The following is a 23710-nucleotide window of genomic DNA, read 5'->3' on the forward strand; positions in this document are numbered from 1 at the left end:
TCCCCACCTTTCCTCTGAGATTCCACAGACTGTTCTATGCTTCTATATGTCTGGATCTATTGTATAAAATGAAATTTTAAAACAATTATTCATTAAGTTATATCAAAACTGCAGAGACAATGCAAGAACACATAATCAGGTTACAAGAATTCTTCTTTTGTGGGCTTACTAGTCTTGTTCATAATGTGCCTTCCCAAACACAAAATGGGAGGTAAGATTTGAACGGCAAGTATCAAAACAATGCAGTATTGAAAGTCACCTGTACAAATGCATCTGAAGTGTCCGTGACTCTCGGCTTGAATTTTCCTCTCACGGTCTCAAATATTTTTTCTCAGGTATTCTTTCATGCTTTATCTCCATGGAACCAATCACTGCAAATTTAATTGAGGATTTGTACATATTCTCCACCCCTGATACTCTGATATTTTGTTTTTCCCATACTATTTAAAACATACTATCACGGCAATGCCAGATTCACGCAGAAAACATTTTAACAACACAGCAAAACAAATTGCAAGAGAAATAAATGAGGTTTAAAGAGCACATGCCAAATCATAATGGAATTTATTTTCACAAAAGGGTCCCTATTTTCAGTTAGTTTCTTTCAAAGTGTACTCTTGAGACTCTTCTGAAAACATAACAATAATAAACCTTTAAAAAAAACACCCTTCAGGAATGTTTTTCACTTAGAATAAATATATCTTAAGACACTTAACATCATATGCTTTCCCAAAGGGTCCTGTTCCATACACACTTGAGGATTATATTAAAAATATTTTGGTCCAGGCACCGTGGGCCAGAATCTGCCCAATTAGACGTGATGGCCAGGGAAGACCTCTGCTACACAGGCCTTCATTCTTCAGTGAATGGATCATTCTTTTTAAAAATTCATTATTGTTTAAAGTATTACATGAGTCTCCTTTTTTCCCCCATTGACCTCTCCCCCAAGCTCCCCTCCCACAAGCATAAGCCCTCACCACCCCTGCCCCTACTGTCTGTGTCCATTAGTTTTGCTCATATGCATGCATACAAGTTCTTTGGTTGATCTCTTACCCCGTCATCCCCTGCCTTCCCTCATAGGTTGTACAGTCTGTTCGATGTTTCTGTGTCTCTGGTTCTATTTTTGTTTATCAGTTTATGTTGTTCATTATATTCCACATATGAGTGAGATGATGTGATATTTATCTTTCTCTGACTGGCTTATTTCGCTTAGCATAATGCTCTCTAGTTCCATCCATGCTGTTGCAAATGGTAAGAATTCCTTCTTTGTTACAGCAGCATAGAGTTCCATTGTGTAGATGTACCACAGTTTTCTAATCCACTCGTCTGCTGATGGGCACTTAGGCTGTTTCCAAATCTTAGCTATTGTAAATTGTGCTGCTATGAACATAGGGGTGCATATATCCTTTCTGATTGGTGCTTCTGTTTTCTTGGGATACTTTCCTCGAAGTGGGATTACTGGGTCAAATGGGAGTCCCATTTTTAATATTTTGAGGAAATGCCATACTGTTCTCCACAGTGGCTGCACCAGTTTGCATTCCCACCAGCAGTGCACAAGGGTTCCTTTTTCTCCCCATCCTCGCCAGCACTTGTTGTTTGTTGATTTGTTGATGATAGCCATCCTGACAGGTGTGAGATGGTACCTCATTGTGTTTTGATTTGCACCTCTTGGATGATTAGTGACTTTGAGCATGTGCTTATATATCTCTTGGCCTTCTGTATGTCCTCTTTCGAAAAGTATCTATTTAGGTCCTTTGCCCATTTTTGATTGGATTGTTTATCTTCCTTTTGTTAAGTTGTATGAGTTCCCTGTAAATGTTGGAGATTAAACCCTTATCAGAGATAACATTGGCAAATATGTTCTCCCATGCAGTGGGCTTTCTTGTTGTTTTGTTGATGGTTTCTTTTGCTGTGCAGAAGCTTTTATTTTGATGTAGTCCCATTTGTTTATTTTCTCCTTAGTTTCCATTGCCCTTGGAGCTGTATTGGTGAAGATATTACTACTACATATGTCTGCTATTTTGCTGCCTATGGAGTCTTCTAAGATTTTTATGGTTTCCCGTCTTACATTTAAGTCCTTTATCCATTTTGAGTTTATTTTTGTGTATGGTGTAAGTTGGTGGTCTAGTTTCATTTTTTTGCATATATCTATCCAATTTCCCAACACCATTTATTGAAGAGACTGTCTTGACTCCATTATATGGATCACTGTTTTAGTGAATGGGAGGTTGGGTGATTGGGCATGGGGATTGAAGCTGTGGGAACACAGGGATTATTTCTCAACTTCTTTGAAAATATTACAATAGCCCTAGCCAGTTTTGCTCAGTGGCTAGAGCGTCAGCTCAGGGACTGAGGGTCTCAGGTTTGATTCCTGTCAAGGGCATGCACTTCAGTTGCAGGCTTGATCCCCAGCCCTGGTTAGGGTGCATGTGAGAGCCAATCAATTGATTTGTCTCTCTCATATTGATGTTTCTTTCTCTCTGTCCCTCTCTTCCACTCTCTCTAAAAATCAATGGAGAAAATATCCTCAGGTGAGGATTAACAACAGAAAAAAAACAGTATTACAATATTTACTAATTGCTCAGCTAATAACAATTTAGCAGAACCACTGTATTTTCTGCCCTGCATTAGCTAAATACATATGTTTCAACATTATTCTCATAATCCACATAATGGAATTTTAGGAATTTGGATGTTTTGTTTATTAATTCAACAAATATTTATTGCAGACAAAGTAGGTGCCAGGTACTAGGCTAAACCCAGAAATAAAGAAGACTAATAGGGTAATCCTCAGCAGGGGGATTGTCTTAACAAGGGAAATCTTACATAAAGTATAACAGCTAAATTTCTTACTGACTTTCTCCTGCCCACACTAAATGTTTTTATTACTCTTCATCTTCTGGGAACAAAAAAGGACTAATAAAACATTATCTATCTTCTCACTCTAAAATAAAGACAGGTTAATTCTCCTATACAAAACTAGAAAGAGTGATTTTTTAAGTCTTCTGCATTCATTCTAGAATCTAGATGGATCTGCTGGGTTTTAGAAAATTTGTCCCATAATCTTTCTTAGATTCCTTGTCTGTTGTCTCTGTCCCTTGGGGGCGGGGGAGGGGGGTGATTCTTGAAAACATTCAACTTTTTCCAGGTGTTCAGTAGGCTGCCTTCCTGTGACCAGAGAAGAGAACACACAGCTCTCCCTGAGGGCCATTCAAGTCTTCCTTGATCAGTCAGAGTAGAAGCATAAGGAGAGTGCGTTTCTCTCTTTCAAAAATTATTAAAGTATAGTTGGAATACAATATTATCTTTGTTTCAGGTGTATCACAAGGTGATTCAAGATTTCTATATATTGCAATGTGATCACCACAATAAGTCTAGTAACCATTTGTCACCGTACAAAGTTATTATGTTATTGACTATATTCCCTGTTCTGCACATTATATCCCTATGGCTTATTTATTTTAAAGATAGAATTTTGTACCTCTTATTCTCCTTCACCTTTTTCACCCATGAACTATTTCCTGTTTAAAGATAAACATATTAGTTCAGGTGTCATTCATTCCCTCTGTTTTGTTCTTTTATATGAATTTTGACCAAAAGTTAGGGCATTTGCACACACAACAGCTTTCCATTTGTTCCTATTGGGATTACTTTCTTCTACAGTTACCAGAAAGACTAACAGCCCACAGAGACCTGTATGCTCAAAGGTGAGGCACTACACTTAGGTCCAGAAGGTATCTCAGGGGTGGGGGTGAGGGATTCCTTCAAAATACTATATATATTTGTTTAAATTAAAATTGTGTAGAGAATTATTGGTTTGTCCTAAAGTTAAGATCAATGAAGAATAAGCTAAAAATACCTGAAATAAACTAACAGCTTAATTTATATGTCAATGGAGAGGATTATAATAGAAATAAAGATGGGGGGTTGTGAAACCAAGACAAATAATCAGTTATATTTGAGCAGCCTTAGGATGGAGGCAGATACCTTCAGGGGGAATTGGTCCACATGTCATGTAATCTCAGCAAACATCTTTTTTTCTAAGTGACAAAAAGATACAGATTGTCCACCACCTGATTAATAATATAGCTGGTATTAAAGCCCCAAACCAGTGTGAACCCACCACTGTACTAGCAAGATTCAGTTAAACAGAACATGGTTTATCTTTTTTCGCCTCTATATTTTGTAGATTAAGTTGAGGAAAAAACCTAATGAGTTGTCTGGAGCAAATCTTTGTACCCTGGTAAAAATGTGTGGCCCTTTGAATTTATGGAAAATGCTCCCTGGGTAGGACTGGGAGTGGGTGAATGGGGGTTTAAACAGCATAAAGACACAGTCATCCACTTGGCAAAAAGCAAGAAATTAGAAAACCATAATCCTTGGGAAAGTGTCTGAAAGTATCTTTGGTGCATATCTTAAGTCATAAAGAAAAAATTGTATAGGATTTAGAGAATCTGTCTGTGTTAGGGAACTGTGACAAAGGAATTCCAGCAGATGTGAAGAAGAGACACTCACCACCAAGCCCTTAAAGTCCACAGCTTTGGACCAAACACAATGTCAAAACTTAGCACATCTAACTTCTACCAGTCTCTCAGGGCAATGTCAGATGACAAAGCTGGATGAGTTCATGGAGGAGATAAAAACCCTTTTTCATACTATTCTTCTGAAGGATCAATACTGATCTTTTAAGAACGAAGATCTCAAACTTGAATTGTGTTTAAGGGAGAAACATTTAAAGGGGATGAGGAAAGCCGGAGAGATAACTGGATTAGAACCAGCATTTCCAAAAGGAAAGGGAACTCATTCTTCCCAAAGGCCAACCCTTAGGTGAGACTGGCAGTCCTTTGGGTCTGGGGTCAGGGCAGGGTGGACTTTAGGAGTGGGGTTGGACCTTGGGACTGGGGCGAGGCGTGGTCTCTGGCTCCACAGCCTTTTTCACTCTCCATTTGTATTTGATTACCATTGTGCATCCTATGGAAGTTTCCTTAGAAGCAAAAGAAAGATTCTTGGTTATTGGCCATAAGGCACAGAAACAAGTCAGTTACCTCCTACACCGGCAATAAACCGGACTTAAGGGAGGAATTCAAAAATGACATTGCTCGTGCTTCCTTCTTAGATTTGCTAGAAAAGTGCCTTAGAGAACAGTGACTTTTCTCTGACCCCTGCTCACTATCCTCCAGTTGTTTTCAGTTAGCTTTACCTGTATTTCTGTTGTCAAATTATGTTGGAGTTGACACTAACCAGAGAGAGTGAGAAAAGGCAGTTGAGATTGGGGAAGCTAATTGTTTCAAGTCCTTTGTCCTGCTTTCAGACCTGTACACATTTCTTCTATTGAGTTGCTTGCTCTTACTTTCTCCATTCCTGTGGACACCGTGGTGGGGAGCCATTCTTTAGGGATGTCAGACTTTTGGTCTTGCTCACCTCTCGTAGTGACTTCTCGGGCTTGATTATTTACCAGGTCATTGAACTATTTCTGCTCTGACGCTTGATTTGGCCTCCTCTGTTTTTCTTGGCCTGTCTTTACCCTTTCTCCTCAAATCTTTGCCACCCCTATCTTTACAGAGTGTAATTACATTTGTAAAATAGCCCCTTTTTACTAAAGGAAAAATAGGCTTGCATGTTCAACATTTAATTTTCATTTCTTCTTGTCAAATAGGTAGCATAGATCTTCCACACACCTGTTGTATCTGTACAAACATGTGGTTTATTATTAATTATAGAGCTTAAGACTTCAGTTTATGCTTTGGGACTTTAAAACTATGATTCCTGCTTCATCTAATGTTATAAATATTTAAACTTTGGCAATGAATCTTAAAGAAAACATAGAATGATTTATTCTCTGAGAAGAGGCCACTGTTAAGAAGTTTGGCATGATGCATTTTTCTTAGCATTTGTAAGACAAGCCAACTTCTCAGCTCATGCACATTACTGGGATAAATGACATAGGGCTATTGTGACTCTGCATAAAAATATTACTAACCTCATGGATTTTAAAGAAGCAGGCCGGTGAAGTGAAATAAATATACTAGCAACATCCAAAATTAAAAACAGATAGAGCCCAGAGAAATGTTTCTGCCAACATGCCTCATGATTTATTACTAGAAACCATTCCCAAATCTGGAAAAAATATTTAAAATCTGCACTTGAGGTAAACTGAGGGCCTACTTAAATTGCTTAGTTACTATTAGAGTAAACTCATGACATTTTCATATTTTGAAACAACTATAGTGTTATACAATATATAATGTATACCACCATGAAATACATACATAAAAATAAAACTTGGAAACAATGCCACATAAAGGTATAGGTATGTGTGGCCTGTAAAGCCCACTTACTAGTGAGTTGATTAATGTCTTGACTACCAGTACCCAAAGACTAGACTCAACACAACTGTAAGTTACTATATTGCACGGCTCTTTATGATCACTCACGAACAATGCTAGAATGTTAAATCCACAATTAAAATGAGCATATAAATAATTTTGCCATTTTTGAAGAATTACTCCATTGTGAGATATACAGACAGGCAAAGTCTTGGTTGTGGATCTGGGCAGCGAGAGAAGTATTACCTAGAACCCCATCATGCTCTACTAATATCCCTCATGATATCAGTAGATACCTTGGAACAGATCTTCAAAGCTATAAATGGTTAGAAATGGACCTCAGATCTTTCCATACACTATTGGGACCCGTTGTCGGGAGGAATTTTTACTATATGCTCCTAAGTGATAGTCTAGTTTACTGTTGGGAATGTGTGTGTTAGTGGGACCTCAAGAGAAACGTGGAGCTCCAAGAAATTACAAACTTAACTCACTACAAACTCTTAAATGCCAAAAATATCCAACTTGTCCTGATTAATTTTAAGTGTTAAACCTCTAATAATGGGGGGGGGGGAGAGTTTATAAACCCAAATATATAAAAGCCAAAAATATAACACTACTGATAAAAGGAACATATTAGACTAAGAGAACTAGGTTGCAACAAGAGAGTAAACTCTCATCAGCTATCAAGGATTTTTGCCAAGGGTTACCCAATCTACTAAAATTCAAGATAAATAAAAACACTGGATTTTTGTGTGAAATTTCTTTATTACAGAAATATTTTCTTCAAGAAAAGCACATCTGTCATAGGTAGACCATCTCTGAGCCCAGTCCCCAAATCTGGGACCTATAGATTCTTTGAAATACTCATCATCTACTTTCTCTACTTAGCTTATTAAAGCATTCAAAGGTGACATCCCATAATTCCCAGGAACTCGGATTGTGAACACTGTATTAAGAGGAAAACTCACTTTCAAGTTCTTGTGACTCCGGCACTAGAGCCACTCTCCTCTGCAGTATTAGACACTTGCAACTGTGCTCTTAATGAGTTACAAAACAAGGGGTGGCAAACCTCATTTAACCCAGAAATGGGGAGAATGGAGAAATAGAATTTCATTTGTATATTGTGGGAACCCACAACTTATATAATCAATATGGAATTAAAATGCTAACAGTATTGTCAAATATATAACACAATTTGTCACAATGATAGTTGGATGAAAACTCATTCTCCCACTCCACAATTTAGCAAGCACCCTGACAATTTGCTTGAATTTGTGCCTTTTCCCCTCCCAGTTTCCCATTATCTAATAGAGGTCACACATGAATAGTGGAAAAGCCCAAAACCCTTACTGCAAGGTTGAAAAGGAGAATAAGGGCTGGGGAAAAAATAAACCCAAGTAATTACCTCATTTATACACACAAGCTCATTAAGGTTTCCTTGCCTTTACTTCAAGATGAAAACAAAGATGTAATTGGTTCATTCAGATGTTGGATTTGCTAATTATTACAAGCTAGTGTTCATCACTGAAATAACTGGCTCTTTCTCAATTACTAGGTCTCTTCAACTCTCTGCTTCACTGTATATGAAAATGCCTGCTTTCTTCATCACTACTTGTGAGTAATTCCTGGGAAAAAGCTGAAATCAAGTCTCTGATTAGATAACAGTAACCCTAATTAGTAAACAAAATTAAAGTTTATACTTACTGAATGTTTAATTATTTGGACTTCCAATGATGTGTTCTCAGAAAAAGGCCAAATATAGAAGCACCCAGATAATAAAAAATGCATTTGGCTTTTATCTGTGAAAACAATCACTCCCTGAAAAATTGTCAGGGTGCTTAGGTGTTTTCCTCACCTGTCTCCATAGGAGGCCTGCAGGGGCCTGTGGCTCAATATGCATGGTGAGTGTTTGCTATTATAATGGTGATCCTATGTGGGATTGTTTGGCTTTGATTCAGAATTAAACAGTGATTTATAAAGTGCCCATTACCTCATTAGCATATTTGTAAAGATTTTGACAGGAAGCTAAAGAGGCAAGAGGTATCGGCTGTCAAGACTGTATTGATCCTGTTGAAAGAAAATTTCAGTATAACAGTGGAGTGCAAATTCCAGGAGAGGTTTCAAAAGCATAAAAACAATAAATTAAATACAATCCTTTCAAAGAAACATCTTGTTTAGTAAAAAATGGATTTTTTTCAGTGATTTGATATAATACAATAAATTATAGAGCCAAAACTGTGATGTGTATAACAGAAAATGCCCATCAAGGCATATGGACACTGGATTTACCACTCTTCCTTTAAGACGAAAGACCTTCACAATGTGGGTCGAGGGGTTCGAGTGTTCCCACCCATCAGGAAGGGGGGGCTGGGGCAGAAAAGTGGAGGAGGGGGACATGGGTGCATCCTCTGGTGCTTCTGGTCACCTGGAGGATGCAAGGTCCCCATGTCAACTCTGGGCACTGTGGGCAGCAGCAAGGGCGGGGGAAAGCAGCTCTGTCCCACTAACGACCCCTAAGTCAAATGATTGAGCAGCTGACAGTTAACAGGATTTCCTCTCTGTGTACGTGTAGTTCCAGCCTCCCGGCTTCTTAAGCTGAAAAGTCTCATTAGAACCCTTGGCAGTTCCCAAAGAGGTTGCTAATGCTGGGCCTCTTATACAAGTTTTCTTTGGCCAGAGCAGTTTCCCACTCTTCCATCATTTATCTACAGTGATAGATCGAAGGACCTGGAGACTCCAAGTTACCCAGTGCCCCCTGCGAGGGGAACCAAGGGAAAAGAATGACTCTCAAACTATCAGATTTTGCTTCAAAAACTGTATTCAATGTGGAAGCAATACATTCCAAAGTGAAGGTGAAAGAAACATAAGACAACCTCTCACATTTTGATATTATTATCCATAAATGTATGTTACAGACCAAGCCAATTTTTTCCTCAAAAGTTTAGTGGCTGTCATTTGCAAGCATCCTAATTATCCTGATTTAAAAACCAGTTTCCTATTTTAAACTGTGATTGTCCTTTGACATAAAAATAAATGTAACCGGACAGGAACATTAATCAGCTCTTTTGTTGGCAGGCATGGAGAGCTCCCAGGCCTAAAGGAGTGGTCCTCCAACCTTGGTCCGGGTAAGTCTCATAAAAGCACTAGAAAAATGCTGAGTATCAGGCCCAGTCATAGAAATTGAGATTCAGTGGGTTTGGGCTGTGCCTCAGGAATCTTTTTAACAATGAATCCCAGGTGATTCTAATGTAGGTGGGCCATGGAGCTCTCAAAAACACTGGCTTAGAGAATGTGTTCTCAGAGAGTAATTAAACATTAAAACTCTATTATTATGGATACATATGAGCCAAAAAACCTCAAGTGCTTGGCTTACAAATCCTCACAGTGCAACTCTGAGGTGGGCAGAGGGCAGGAAATAATATCCTATAGACAAGGTTAGGCAATTTACTCAAAGTGGCTTAACAAATGCGTGTTTGAACAGCTGCTGGAGCTAGAGTCTCTGGCCTCCTGAGCCCTGTGCTCTCTGTACAAGGTCTACGTTTCCACAGTTACAAAACATGAACTGCATTCCGTGCTATCCGTTCCTCTGAAATATTATATGGTATTTCTGGTACATCTACTATGTAGATACACATACCACATCGAGTATCTAAAATGATAATCTAATTTGGAAATGTTGCTGTTGTAGAGGCAGCAGCCTGGATTGGCCACTGTGACTTTTACATCTACTACTAACTCTTGAACCCTCAAAAACCTGCATTCATTTCACCACTTCATTAAAACCACTCTCACCAAGGTCACTCATAATTTTTTTTGTTGCAAAATCCAAAGGACAGCAGGATAGCATTTGGGTCAAGGTTCTGGAACAAACATAATGTTCTATCTGGTTTCCTGCAATGTAATTCCTTTTTTTGTTGCTTTTTTTTTTTTTTTTTGGTTAATCCTTGCCTGAGGATATGTTGTTTTCCATTGATTTTTAGAGAGAGTGGAAGGGAGGTAGAGGGACAGAGAGAGAGAACCATTGATAGGAGAGAGACACATCAATTGGTTGCCTTCTGCAGGTGCCCTGACCGGGGCTGGAGATCAAGCCTGCAACGGAGGCACATGCCCTTGACCTGAATTGAACCTGAGATGCTTCAGTCCTCTAACTACTGAGCCAAAATGGCTCAGCCTGCAATGTGATTCTTGAGGTGACAAAGACTTTTAACAGGATAACTCTACAGCTTCATTAAGAAATGAGAAAGGGTGAAACAAGTAAATCTGAAAATCTGAGGAATTCCTGAGCAATTAACAACAAATTGATAGGATTGAGGGAGAATAAGAATGGAGAAACGGCCAAAACACCACGCAGATAAAAGCTGCCAGAGGTTTCAATGACTCTTGAAAGTGAAGAACTAAAAAGATATTCTAACAGCTTTGCCTGTCCTGTGTCTCCCCATTCTCCCACTAAGGTGAGCAGCACTGTTTACAGATAGCTCCTGAGAATTGTTCTCCGAAACAAGTGGGCAATCTTTGATAAGGTAATCTTCGTAGGAGAGTCTTTTTTAGGAACAACGGGGCCTAACATGTTAATATTGAGACAATAACATAAATAACAAGAACTACTAATGGCTAATAAAGCACCTAATTGTGTGCCAGATACTGTTCTAAGCAGCTTACAAGTATTGGCTTGTTTAATCTTCACATTAACCCTGTCAGGTAGATTCTGCCACTTTCCCCATTTAGGCAGAGTCATCAAGTGACAGGCCACACAGCTCATGCATGGTGGAGCTGCGATACAAGCTGACAGAGCTGCAGAAGTCTGTGGTCTGTGTGTTTTAGCCAGTATGCAACTGTGAGTCTCAATAGCAATCACAGAAAGAAAAAGAGGCAAAGCAGCTAGGCCCAAAGGAGAAGTACATGAGCATGGACCCTTTTATGTGGAGAATTGGGTGAGATAGTGTTTAGTCTGGTTATAGACGCAGAACATCTGAGAAAATTCAGAGTCACTTCTTAGCCTAGTCCTTCATGCCAAAATGTGTACAATAAGGAACAACAGATCAACAAACACAATACCTGATCCCAAGGAAAAAGAAATAATATAGAGAATTTTAAAATATTCTTCAGTACTCTCAGGGATACAAAAGAATATTTAATCCATTAAAGAAGAAAAGTCTACTAATAAAGAAAAGCAGTCAGAGAAGGAGTACAAGTTCTTGGAAATTAAATATAGTATATTAAAATTTAAAAATCTAGACTAATAACCTGAAAGATTACTCAAGAAAGTCTTTTTAAAACAAAGAGAAAAAAAGGTGAATAACTTGAAGAACTAAAGGACATGGAAAATTATTGTAAGTTCAACATCTGTCTAAAGACATTTCAGAAACATAGAACCAAGACAATAAAATAAGGAATAATAAAAGAAAATTTCTCTAAATTAAATAAAGGCACAAGACTCAGATTAAGAGGACCTTTCAAATGCTGAACAGGAAAATTAATCTGATGATAAGAAAAAGACAATAATAAATAACCTTCAGGTGCCCTGGAATAAATTCAAATATAAGTGCATGATATAATAAAATGACTAATGTAGAAGGACATGAAAGTAGTCCAACATAGATATGAAATCCCACTGTCTGAGGTATTAATTATCCTAAAATTGTTCTACTACTGCATTCCAATAAAAATCTTAGTAGAAATATCTGCAAAACTTCAAAAAATGGTGATAAAATTCATATAGAAGAATAAAGGACAAAGTATAACTAAGACAATTTTGAAGTAGAAGAAGTTGCCTACGAGCTATTAAGACTTAATATATAAATATAGTAGACTAGAGGCCTGGTGCACAAATTCGTGCACCAGTGTGGTCCCTTGGCCTGGCCTGTGGGATGGGGCTGAAACCAGCTCTCCGACATCCCCCAAGGGGTCCCAGATTGCAAGAGGGCACAGGCCAGGCCGAGGGACCCTATTGGTGCTCAATTGGGGTCGGGGAGGGATGCAGGAGGTTGGCCAGCCAGGGAGGGACTGCAGGAGGGCTCCAGGGCATGTCCAGTCTGCCTCGCTCAATCCCAATTGGCCGGACCCCAGCAGCAAGTTAACCTACTGGTCGGAGCATCTGCCCCCTGCTGGTCAGTGCATGTCACAGCGACTGGTCAACCAATTGACTGTCTGTCCCTTGGTGGTCAGTGCACGTCACAGCAAGCGGTTGAACGACCTTAGCATATCATTAGCATATTACACTTTGGTTGAATGGCTGACTGGTCGGCCAAACACTTAGCATATTAGGCTTTTATTATATAGAATAAGACCATGCGGTATTGACATAGAAGTGGGGGCCAATGAAACAGAATAGAGAGAACCCAGAAATGTGGAGATTCAATACACTACAGAAGTGGAATACAATAAGTGGGGAAAAGATAGACTAGTCAATAAATTTTTCTAGGACAAACGATTTTCCATGTTGAACAAAATAATGACTCCTGCTTCACAAAACACAGAAAGTTAATTTTAGATTGAATAAAAATCAAAATGTGCCCCATGAACTTTCAGGCTTTTATTTAGAAGGTAACATATTGGAAGATCTTTGGGACATAGTAAAGGTGACCTGATAAAAATAAGCTTTGACCAAGCAATTTTATTTCTAGGTACATGACCTAGAAGAATTTTTATCTATATATGCAAGGACACATGTACAAGAATTATCATTTTATATAAAAAACTAAGAAAAAAATCTAAAATAAATAAATATATTGAAGTAGCTACATGCCTATATAAGTAACATTCAACTATAAAACTATATACTGTGCATATAAATGTTTTAAACAGTGTCATAAAAATGAAGGTTAATATGTATAATATTATTCCATATATATAAAGTTTCAAAAATCATCACTTCATATTATTTATGGAAATATATGAATATAGTGAAAATATAAAATCATGCATAAGAAAGAAAGAAACCAACGTCAGGAGAGCAGCTTCCTCCAATGAGGGTAAAAAGTGAATGGGACCAGGAAAAGCCGTACAGGACTTTCGATTAAATCTATAATGCTTTATTGTATCTATAATATTTTATTGTATCTGTAAACACAATGGATGTTTACTATATTAGTCCCTGTAGTTAAATGTATGTTTATAACATTCCGTGAGAAATTTAGCTATCAAGACAAAAAGACACTGAACTTATTAAAGTGAGTAATGTGGTTTCCCATAACAAGTCAACTTCTCTAGCACCTGGGAATGTCTCAGCAGGAAATGTCTAATAGTAATTGTTTGCACAAATGCTTTAATATGCCCCGAACGAGAATATATCCTCCTATAATGATTATGAGTAAGCACTTTATATTCCAAGGGCCTCCTGGGAGGAAATTCAAGTGGAAAGCCCCATCCAACTGTCCACTCCCAGTTCTCTGAGACTATTGGCTACGTTGAGCGGTAGCAGAGGAGTAATTCTCACACTCTCAGAGAGGATTTAGACATCTTTGGTCTTGTATTTCAATTAATAAATGGGACTATCTATTGAAAAAAACTACTCCAGGGACCAGAGACAAGTGAAAAAAGTGCGAGTGGGAGTGGGAGAGGCCAGTGTTCTTCTTTGAAGCTTGATACATATCTCTTCACATAATAGTAAATGTGATGGAGTCATTATCATTCAGAGACACAGACAATATTGAGAACACACCACTAAGGTCCGAAATGATGAGTGAGCACCATGGATGATCTCTGAGACCCACTAAAGCCCAGACATCCCAGGATTAGACCTTTAAATGGGCTCTACAGAACCCATGAAAAAGGAACCCAAGGACCTCATGGCTAGCCATCTTTAGAACAGCTCTGCTCTTGCCAATCAATGAACGATCACACTGTGGATCCCAGGGAAAGGTACTCACGAATACGCATGTATGGAAGGACATTTGCTGCTATCCTTTGTATCAGTTTGGATTTGAAATAATGCTGTGTTCTCTATATTTGTACATTCCCAATGTGTTTGTAGTGTGGCACAGGGAAGAGTCACAAAGGTGAGGGGCAGGAATGGGGTAAAGTGCAGAAATAGAATTTTCAGGAACTGGGATGCTTCCCGGGGACACTGCTTGGCTTCAGTGGAGATCTCAGCTACCACCGTTCCTTTATAATAGAAGGCTTGTTTTCCCTGTCCACAACCAAGCGATGCTTCAAAGCTTAACTCGGCAGTTAATTATTCATTCAATACAAAAAGAAACAGTCTCACAACTTTTCCCCAATTCTCTGGTGAAAACAGCACACCCTGTTGAGGTGGTCTAGCTGTTTTACATTGAAAGAATGAGCAAAGACTTCTATCTCAATTTCTATTTCCCTATTGTAATCCTATCGAGCGGTAAGTAATTCCGGTGGGGCAAGACTACTGGGCTGGCTGCCTCCCGGGCCCTGCGGTGCTTGCTAAAATATAAATGGATGACCCCTACAACTACGGATTATGATTTAGTAGGTATGAGGTGGGGCCCAAGAATCTACTTTTCCCCCTAAATTCTATAGTTAATTCTCAGGAATAGCTAATTTGGGGAATCAACATAGAAGGAAAAGACAAAAAAAAAACTGTAAATGCTTAAAGTAGAGGTTTAGGGTGCACATTTATTTATCATAAAATTTTTGTCAAGAGCCTCCAAGTGAAGGGACTTGAAAAAATGATATATAGCTTTCACACATTTTTATTTTGACATTCAATATTATATTATAAGCAGTTTACTGGAGCTGGCCTGTACAACTTGGTGAGGGTCAATTATAAAGTTTTCAGGAATTTTGCCATTGAGTTGTTAAACTTCTGGTAGCTTTAAATCAACTATGAGGAAAATATTTACACTATGAAAGTCAGGAAATGCTACAAATCAGGGGGTTTTCTTCCCAGGGTTCTTGTTACAAATTTATCATCTACCCTGCGGGTTGTAGAGGACATAAGAAATAGTGTATTATAGATATAAACATTTTATATGGTTCTATTTCATCACTCTTTTAAATGTATTCAATTGAAACTAATACCAAGAATATGTGATACCCACCAATAATTATCCACTTGAAAAACACGGGACAATCTTTTTTAATGCAGCAAAATTTTATATTATCCCATTTCTTCTTGAACTCACAGTTCTTTCCTCATCCATAAGACATTTTTATTCAAATATATTATATTTTAAGCTTGAAAGTCTATATTTGTTCTCCCATCATATTTCTCTATAATAGAATATGTACAGAAATTAAAATCAGATTTTTTTTAATGTTCTATGATCATAAGGCTCTATATTTTAAATGATTTTTTTCTGGATTGAGTTATCAGTACTATTAGTAGTAGTAGTCAATTGATCAAAACAACATATAAATAACATAATTACTAATTATAAAAGCATTCTTTTGGAAATGCATTTTTTAAAAGTATTTTTTATTGATTTCAGAGAGGAAGGGAGAGAGAGATAGAAACATCAATGATGAGAAAGAATCATTGATTGGCTGCCTCATGTATGCCCCACACTGGGGATCGAGCCCGCAACCCAAGTATGTGCCCTGACAGGGACTCAAACCCTGACCTCCTGGTTCTAGGTCAATGCTCAACCACTGAGCCATGGTGGCCTGAGTGGAAATGAATTTTTTAATAGAATGGATAGGACTGTTAAATTCAGTTTATGTGTTCAAGGATGAATATTTTCTATTTTAGAAGGATAATGCTCCAGCCTAAACTTTATTACTTTTCCTTATTTAATAGAAATATTGCGGGGGAGGGGGGTGAGAGAGGAACACCTTCTTACAAATTAGATAGAAATAAAAAAGAATTCAGTAGTATTCCTTGATTCTCTAAAACCTGCCTCAGCTACAGGCCAAAAATTAAATGGTGATCTACTTGTCAAGAAGAAATTTCATGGGGTTTGCCCATAAAATTGGGCATTCCCTTTCTCATTATCAACTGCAATATTTCTGCTCTTTAATTTCTCTCTGGAGGTTTTCCCGCTCTACCAGTACAGCAGGGTAAGAAGATGAATGGGTAAGAACTATGACCTCTTTTCCTTCTTGGTTGTGTGGAAAGGGTGACTTTGAAAAGAGAGACAAGAAAGAAGAACCTACTTAGGAGGTGAATTCTCAGACTGACCCACATCAGGAATGGAAACTGAAGACTTGAAATTTGATTTCCATAAAACTGTGGACGCTCTCATGCTCCAGAAACAGTCTTCAGGTATGTCCAGGAGTAAATGAATGCACCCCACTGTGAGGACTGCTGCCCTGAATTCAAACATGCAGCTCAAATTGGCCTGATCTCAGCCATCCTGTGCGCCTGGCCATCCACCTCCCGGTCCTCTCTCTTCAGAGGCATCATAGCCCCACTTCTCCTTTGACTCCTTGAGTGATGCACACAGCACCTTGACAGTTAAGGATTAAAAGCTAACCTGGGTCTGACTCTATAAATTATAAAACTCACTTTCAATGAACAAATAATTATACACAAGTTTAACTTCATTGGTCACAGAGACAAAGCCAAATGTCCAGGTTAAATTGGGTGATCCCAATATCTGTTGTAATCTTTAATTTTTTTCAATTCTTTGACCAGTTTTTCTTTCTTCCTTTCCCAAATCTCCCTCCTTTATAGTAAGATAAGGAATAGGAAACTGTGGTTATAAGTTCCCCCAAAGTAATGGAAATATTTTGAAATATATTTTATTTTTAAGCAGTAACATTTTCCTACTATCTGAAGCAATAATACATAAACTTCTTTCCCTAAAGAATATGATGAAAGAAATATTGGCCATTTGACCCCATAAAAATGCATTTTGCAAATGCACATACAAGGTACCTTCAACTGCAGAGGGTGTCATTGATTGTATGGGGCCCATCCATGGGCTCATGTTAAGAAATACTTTTTGTAATACATTAGGAATATTAGAGATAGATAATCTCTTAGAACATATAGTGTACGGCATTTTAAATAATTAAAATAAATAAGCAATGTTTTAACACAAGAATGCTTTGGTAATCAATTTAAAAAATTGGGGTAGGATTTCTTAAAATGGTCAATTTCTCTAGCAGGTTTGCAGTGTTTCAATGTGTGGAGGCCACATGCTGTAGCAGGTAAAGCCGAGGACCTGGAGTCGAACACACTGAGCTCCTGATTTTGGTGGCTCCTTTCATTGCCTCTAGAGCCTTGAACCATTTCTGTCATGTCTGGGCCTCTCTCATTACTTATTTGCTAAGTGTAAATAATATCCCCATCTTGTAGGGCTGCTGTGGGGATGAAGTGAAGAAGACGAAATGTCTAGTGCTGTGGCTTGAATGGGAGAGTGCTCAATAAAAAGTAGCTTTCATTTTTTCTCTTTAAGTTAACTCTTTTTAGAACTTATCCATTTCATAAAGGGAGATGAACAAATAGGCTGTTCTTATCAAAAGCCTTAAGGTCTGCCCAGCCAGTGTGGCTCAGTGATTGAGCCTGGACCTATGAACCAGGAGGTCACGGTTCAATTACCAGTCAGGGCACATGCCCAGGTTGCAGGCTCGATCCCTAGTGTGGGGCATGCAGGAGGCAGTCGATCACTGATTCTCTCTCATCATTGATGTTTCCGTTTCTCTCTCCCTCTCCCTTTCTCTCTGATACACACACACACACAAACACACACACATGCCTTAAGGACATGTAGGATCTAGGTGAGAGAAAGGAGGATTTTTGGAATCCTCACAGAGACCCAGGAATTCCTTGGGAGCGTTTGGAGTCTAGGCTGCTTATTTTGGATCTTACATTCTCTCCATGGAGAAAAGCCATCCTGGTGAGCTTGGTGAAGTAAACACCAGGATTTACTCCTACACACATGCAGCAGGATACTTCTACCAAGTTCTCATGGTATTTAATGGCAAATAGCACTATAAATCTTTTTTTCTGATCAATGAGTATCCAGAGTTATACTAGGCCTCCTGAAAGTCCTGGTTATTAGGCAAGAAGGAATGGATCTGTTGTTAATTTGCGGTTATGTAGTCAAGATTATAAACAAGGGTTATATTTTAAAATCCTTAAACAGCACAGTGCAGTGGCTTTGGTATAATTTTTTAAGACAATTGACCTCCAGGTCACTACTCATTCCCTTCAAGTGACACAATGACAAAATGTTTACAAACCTAATAATTTGAATCATACACAAAAGAAATTTGAAGTCTAAGTAAATGTTGTTTCTTTTCCCCCCTGAAGCCAGTGAAGCATTATTCATCAAACCATATTTCTGAAATTTGCAAATGATCTAGGTTATTTATTTATTTATTTATTTATTTATTTATTTATTTATTATTTTTAATTCTCACTGGAGGATATTTTCCCATTGATTTTTAGAGAGTGTGGAAGCTAGAGAGACAGAGAGAAATATCGATGTGAGAGAAACATATCGGTTAGTTGCCTCCTGCATGTGCTCCGGAGAGAAGCCTGCAACCAAGGTACGTGCCCTTGATAGGAATCTAACCAGGACCTTTTGGTCTGCAGTCGGACACTATCTACTGAGCCAAACCGGCTAGGGCTAGGTTTTCATTTTAAAAAGCTGAACATCTCTGATGATGAATTTTAAGCCAGTGGAAAATTGAAAAGATCAAACTTCAAAACTCTCAGCAAGAAAGTTTTGATAGGAAATGCTAACAGACCACCACTGGGTGCTGCTATGATAAACAGATGAACCGTCCCAAATGAGCCTTCATTCCAGTAACGCCCATTGGCGAGTCCCATTATTGGCCAAATTCTGAGGCTGCAACCGCTAGGCACTGATGAGAAAGGTGCCAGAAATAATAAGCTGGAAACTTAGGCAAAACCCAAGAGGAAATACTTGATGTCAGATATGAGCTTGCCATTGTTTTGAGGGAACGTAGATGGAGGAAAGTAATGCCTGTGTGTTTGAGACTGGATGTATATATGCTGACTATCAGAAAGAATCCTATTTTCTCTGGCTACTCAAAACTGCCAGGGGATCATCTTTTTCTGATGTTTACTTTCATGGTGACATTCATTTCCAGGCTGCTATCCAGAGTTATTCTAGTGTTAAGAATGTTTTTTTAATCACAATTATATGAAATAATAAAACATTAGACAGATGTTTATAAATATTAGCCAGACTCACTTCGAATAATTGTGACACCATATCCACTCGCGGGGAATGCATTCTGCTAGAGGGGACAAATAACCTCATATGCCTCCCGCGCTCTCCTCAGTTTTCTGCCAGCCCTAGTGTGTGGTAGGGAGGCGGCAGCGAGAAAACCACAAAATACATGCATAGCCACTCTCCTTATATGCCCTATGGCTGTTTCTATCAAGGTGTCTCCAAAAACACCATAACTGAATCCTACAAAGAAGCATAAGACCAGTAGTTCTTTCCACAACCAAAAACTGTATAGACTTTGGAAAACCAGTAAATGTTAAACTGGCCTGGAGTTATGTCGGTTCTGGACTTGGCTTTTCCTATTTAGCAAGCCAAAAGGCAATTTAATTTGCCATTTATAAGGCTTTGCACAGTGATGCCAATTCCATCTGAACTGTATCATAATATTTATATTCCCATAGTACCGATGGCAACTGCAGAATTATAGAGCCAAGAGGGACCCAAGAAATGGTAATAGTGGATAGATACAATTTAGTAAGTGTTCAAAAGTTATTCGTGTATATCTATTATGTGCAGAAATAGATGTCATTATTCCTGCCCTTAGGGAGCTCACAGCCTAGAAGTAAGAAAGAGTCATACAGAACAAAATTATACTACATTATGACCATGCTCCCCAATAGGGGTACAGACGTAAGAACAAGAAGGCAGTAATTATTAATTTTTAAAAGTCAATTATAGCCCTGACCAGTTTGGCTCAGGGGGTCTCAGGTTCAATTCCCAGCCAGGTCATAGGCATGTACCTCGGTTGCAGGCTCAATCCCCAGCCCCTGGGTCAGGGCGCTTGTGGAGGCAACCAAACTCCACTCTCTCTAAAAATCAATGGAAAAAATATCCTCTGGTGAGGATTAACAAAAAAAGAAGTCAACTACAATTTTCCAGAGAAGGTAGGTTTTTGTTAAGTTGGAGAAATATGCAGGGAAGAAGGCCAGAGGGAAAACATATTTCAAGAATGGGAAACAGCAAGACCAAAACAAAGAAGCAAACTCAGAGGTATTAATATTCCTGTTGTATTTATGCCACATGAGTAAAATCTGGAGTACATGAAACATAAGAAGGATGATAGAGAACTGCTGCTTAACTCCTTTACTGAGAAGACAAACTTGATCCCAGGAACCACAGATGATTTTAGCAAAAGAATAGCATTGTTATATGTGAGTTTTAAAACATTAACTCTGATCAAGATCTTGGAACATAGAAATCCACACCCGAAACCTATATGATCCTATTAACCAGTGTCACCCCAATAAATTCAATAAAGAAAACAATAACTCTGAGGTTAGCATAAAAGATGGGTTGAAAAGGGAAAAGTGAGAAAAGGTCTCTGAATATAATCAAGAAGAACACACACTATACAAAAAGTACCGATCCGTTCTAAATTGGAGAATGACTGAAATTAATTAATGAGGGGCAAAGGGGATCTTGAGTTCTTTTTACTTCGATCCTATGGTTTGTGTTTTCTATCTGGTGAAATAAAATGCAGTATCATGTTTAAGAGCGTGACTGTCTGCCTCATTTTTACCTGGCAGCCCCGTTATCTGCATTGTGGTGCTCAAGGTCTGTGGTTAGTAGCAATGTGAGGGATTTGAGGGGAAGCACTGTCATAGAAAACCATAGGAAGATGATACTCAGCTGCTTATGAAAGACTGTTCTCAGCAGAACTTTGTTATTATGAAAAGTTTGCAGAGAAGTGGAGTCCTATGAATTTCTAGTATTAAAGGATTTGTCAAGTACCCAACAGCCAGCTCAGCTGTTGGATTAGCTGGAATTGCAGCTGCCAGGGTTGCCGCCACCCAGCTCTTGCACTTCCTGCTCCCACTTGTAGGTCCCAGCAAGAAACTTACTTGTGGAGGCAAAAATTGCTTCCTGATTTAGAGACTGGGGCTATCTCCTTGTACTTATTCTCTGATGGTTTTGCTCAGCCTCCTGCTCACCTGCGTGACTCCTGTATATTTCTGGGATCCTAGCCTGACCACACCTAGTCAAGATCCCTTCCTTACCCACATCTGCCTCTCTTAATTTGTAACTTCTTAGCCCAGACCCCAAATCTAGAGTTGTTGATGTTTCTAAATGAAATAGATTTATCTGAAGTAAATAATAAATATCCAATTATTAAAGAACCTAATAAGAGTAGAGGCCATCAAGAATGACCCATCTCCCAATATATGAAATCTATGAAGTCACTGACAGATGCTTTCTCAGTTTCCACTTGGACACTGTCATTGATAACAGTTCACCTCTATTTAAAGAATCCCTTTCCATTTATTACCTCTGATTTGGTAGAGAGGCCCAACTATATAGAGCTCAAACAGCTGTCTTCCAACCATTGGTCCTGTTCTACCTGTTAGGTTCCATAGAGAAAGTGGTTCTAACATATATAGAGAGAGATGAGGTTGATATAAATGTGGACATAGATATAGTTATAGTATAAATATTCATGTTAAGAAAGTAACAATAGTCACCTAAAATTATATTTTTCTAAGTTCAATATGTCTAGTCCATCAACTATTCTTCATAAAATAAGGCTTATAAATTCCCCACTCTCATGACCACCCCTCCCGTGGAGACATCATTCTGTCAATGTCCTCTCGAATGTTTCCAGAATATTGTGAGAACATCTGGAGATGATACTCCTGTTAATGCTGTGTAAGATTTTTTTTTCAACATCTGTATCACACTATTGACTCATTTTAAGCTTGGGGCCAAATGAAGCCCTTGGGTCAATTATTTACTAAACTATCTGCTCTTAAACCATATGCTAAGTATTTCTCCTAATAACAAACAAATGAGAAAGGGGTCTAAGGAGGTGTAATGAGAAGGAATTAGTCTAGCCAAGACTCAGAAAATATCAGAGAAATATATTTCCATTTGAAATTTTCTACTTCTAAAGCAAACTACCTTTTTATCCATATGGCAACATCATAAAGTTGAGTAAGATGGTATTATATATAGTAGTTTGAGTTCTGACTGACATTTAAGTCCGTGTCATAAATATATAACTAATAATGCCAAAAATCTTTGTTTTGAATAATCTTATCAGAACATTTAATTTAAAATGGTTACACAAATATTTACTGGATAAAACTGAAACATGTGTGAAGCATTCTTCCATTCACCAAAATACTGTTTATTTTGCTCAATTCAACATTGTCCTAACAAGACCGGGGCCAAGGTTGGGTGAGTTGTTGAATGAATCTGCGAGTACTTTGCCCACTGCATGTTAAAACCCCAATAGCACATTCTAATTACCATTCATGTCTCACCATGCTTGGAGTGTGCTCTTCGTGGGACAGATACACATTTTACTTTAACTCTTTTATTTAAATTCCAGCAGTTTAACAATATGAATGGGAGAAGAAACTTGTTTCTGTAAGTGGGCCAAAATAATTATCTTCTCTAATTTCCATAATAAAAAGAGATTACGTATTACAATTATAAACCTAAAAGACAGAACGTATAGTTCTAATGACAGTGCCGGAAAATGTCAGTTTCCCTATTTAATTTTCTAAAATTGTATTGAGTCATTATTCATGAAAGAGTTGTAGCTACTGAGCCCTGTGATTTCCGTTATGACAAAGTATCCCATGGTGAAGGACAGATATACTTTTCACATATCCGATTCCAATAGCATCTGCTCTTAAAAGATCTATTAATTTAAGTGTTGAGAAAATACTAAAATTTACTAGTTGGCTGCATAATCTTAAGCACTTCGTTAAAACAATTGGCCCATTTTTTTTTTTTTTAAATATATTTTATTGATTTTTTACAGAGAAGAAGGGAGAGGGATAGAGAGTTAGAAACATCGATGAGAGAGATCGATCAGCTGCCTCCTGCACGCCCCCCACTGGGGATGTGCCCGCAACCAAGGCACACGCCCTTGACCGGAATCGAACCCGGGACCCCTCAGTCCGCAGGCCGACGCTCTATCCACTGAGCCAAACCGGTTCGGCAATTGGCCCATTTTTGAAACAGAATTTCATTGAAAAATCTATTTACTTCCTCCAGGAAAATAAAATAAAAAATTTCACCCTCCCAATATTATTTTCTCTATTTTGAAAAAAAAATTATTTCCTTTGAGAACATGGAATATCTGATGCTCTCATGCCCCTGGTAAATTCCCTGTCCCATTACCTATCATCGCCCAGCTGTGATTCACACCCTGAGTTTAGATTTAGTGACTAAAAAAATTTACGTCCAGAGCAGTTCAAATGAAACAGGTCAGAGGAACAGAGTAGGGATAATTCTGAGTACACAGATGTTCAACAGAGA

Source organism: Myotis lucifugus, unplaced genomic scaffold (genome assembly GCF_000147115.1).
Source record: "Myotis lucifugus unplaced genomic scaffold, Myoluc2.0 scaffold_1, whole genome shotgun sequence".
Classification (NCBI taxonomy): Eukaryota; Metazoa; Chordata; class Mammalia; order Chiroptera; family Vespertilionidae; genus Myotis; species Myotis lucifugus.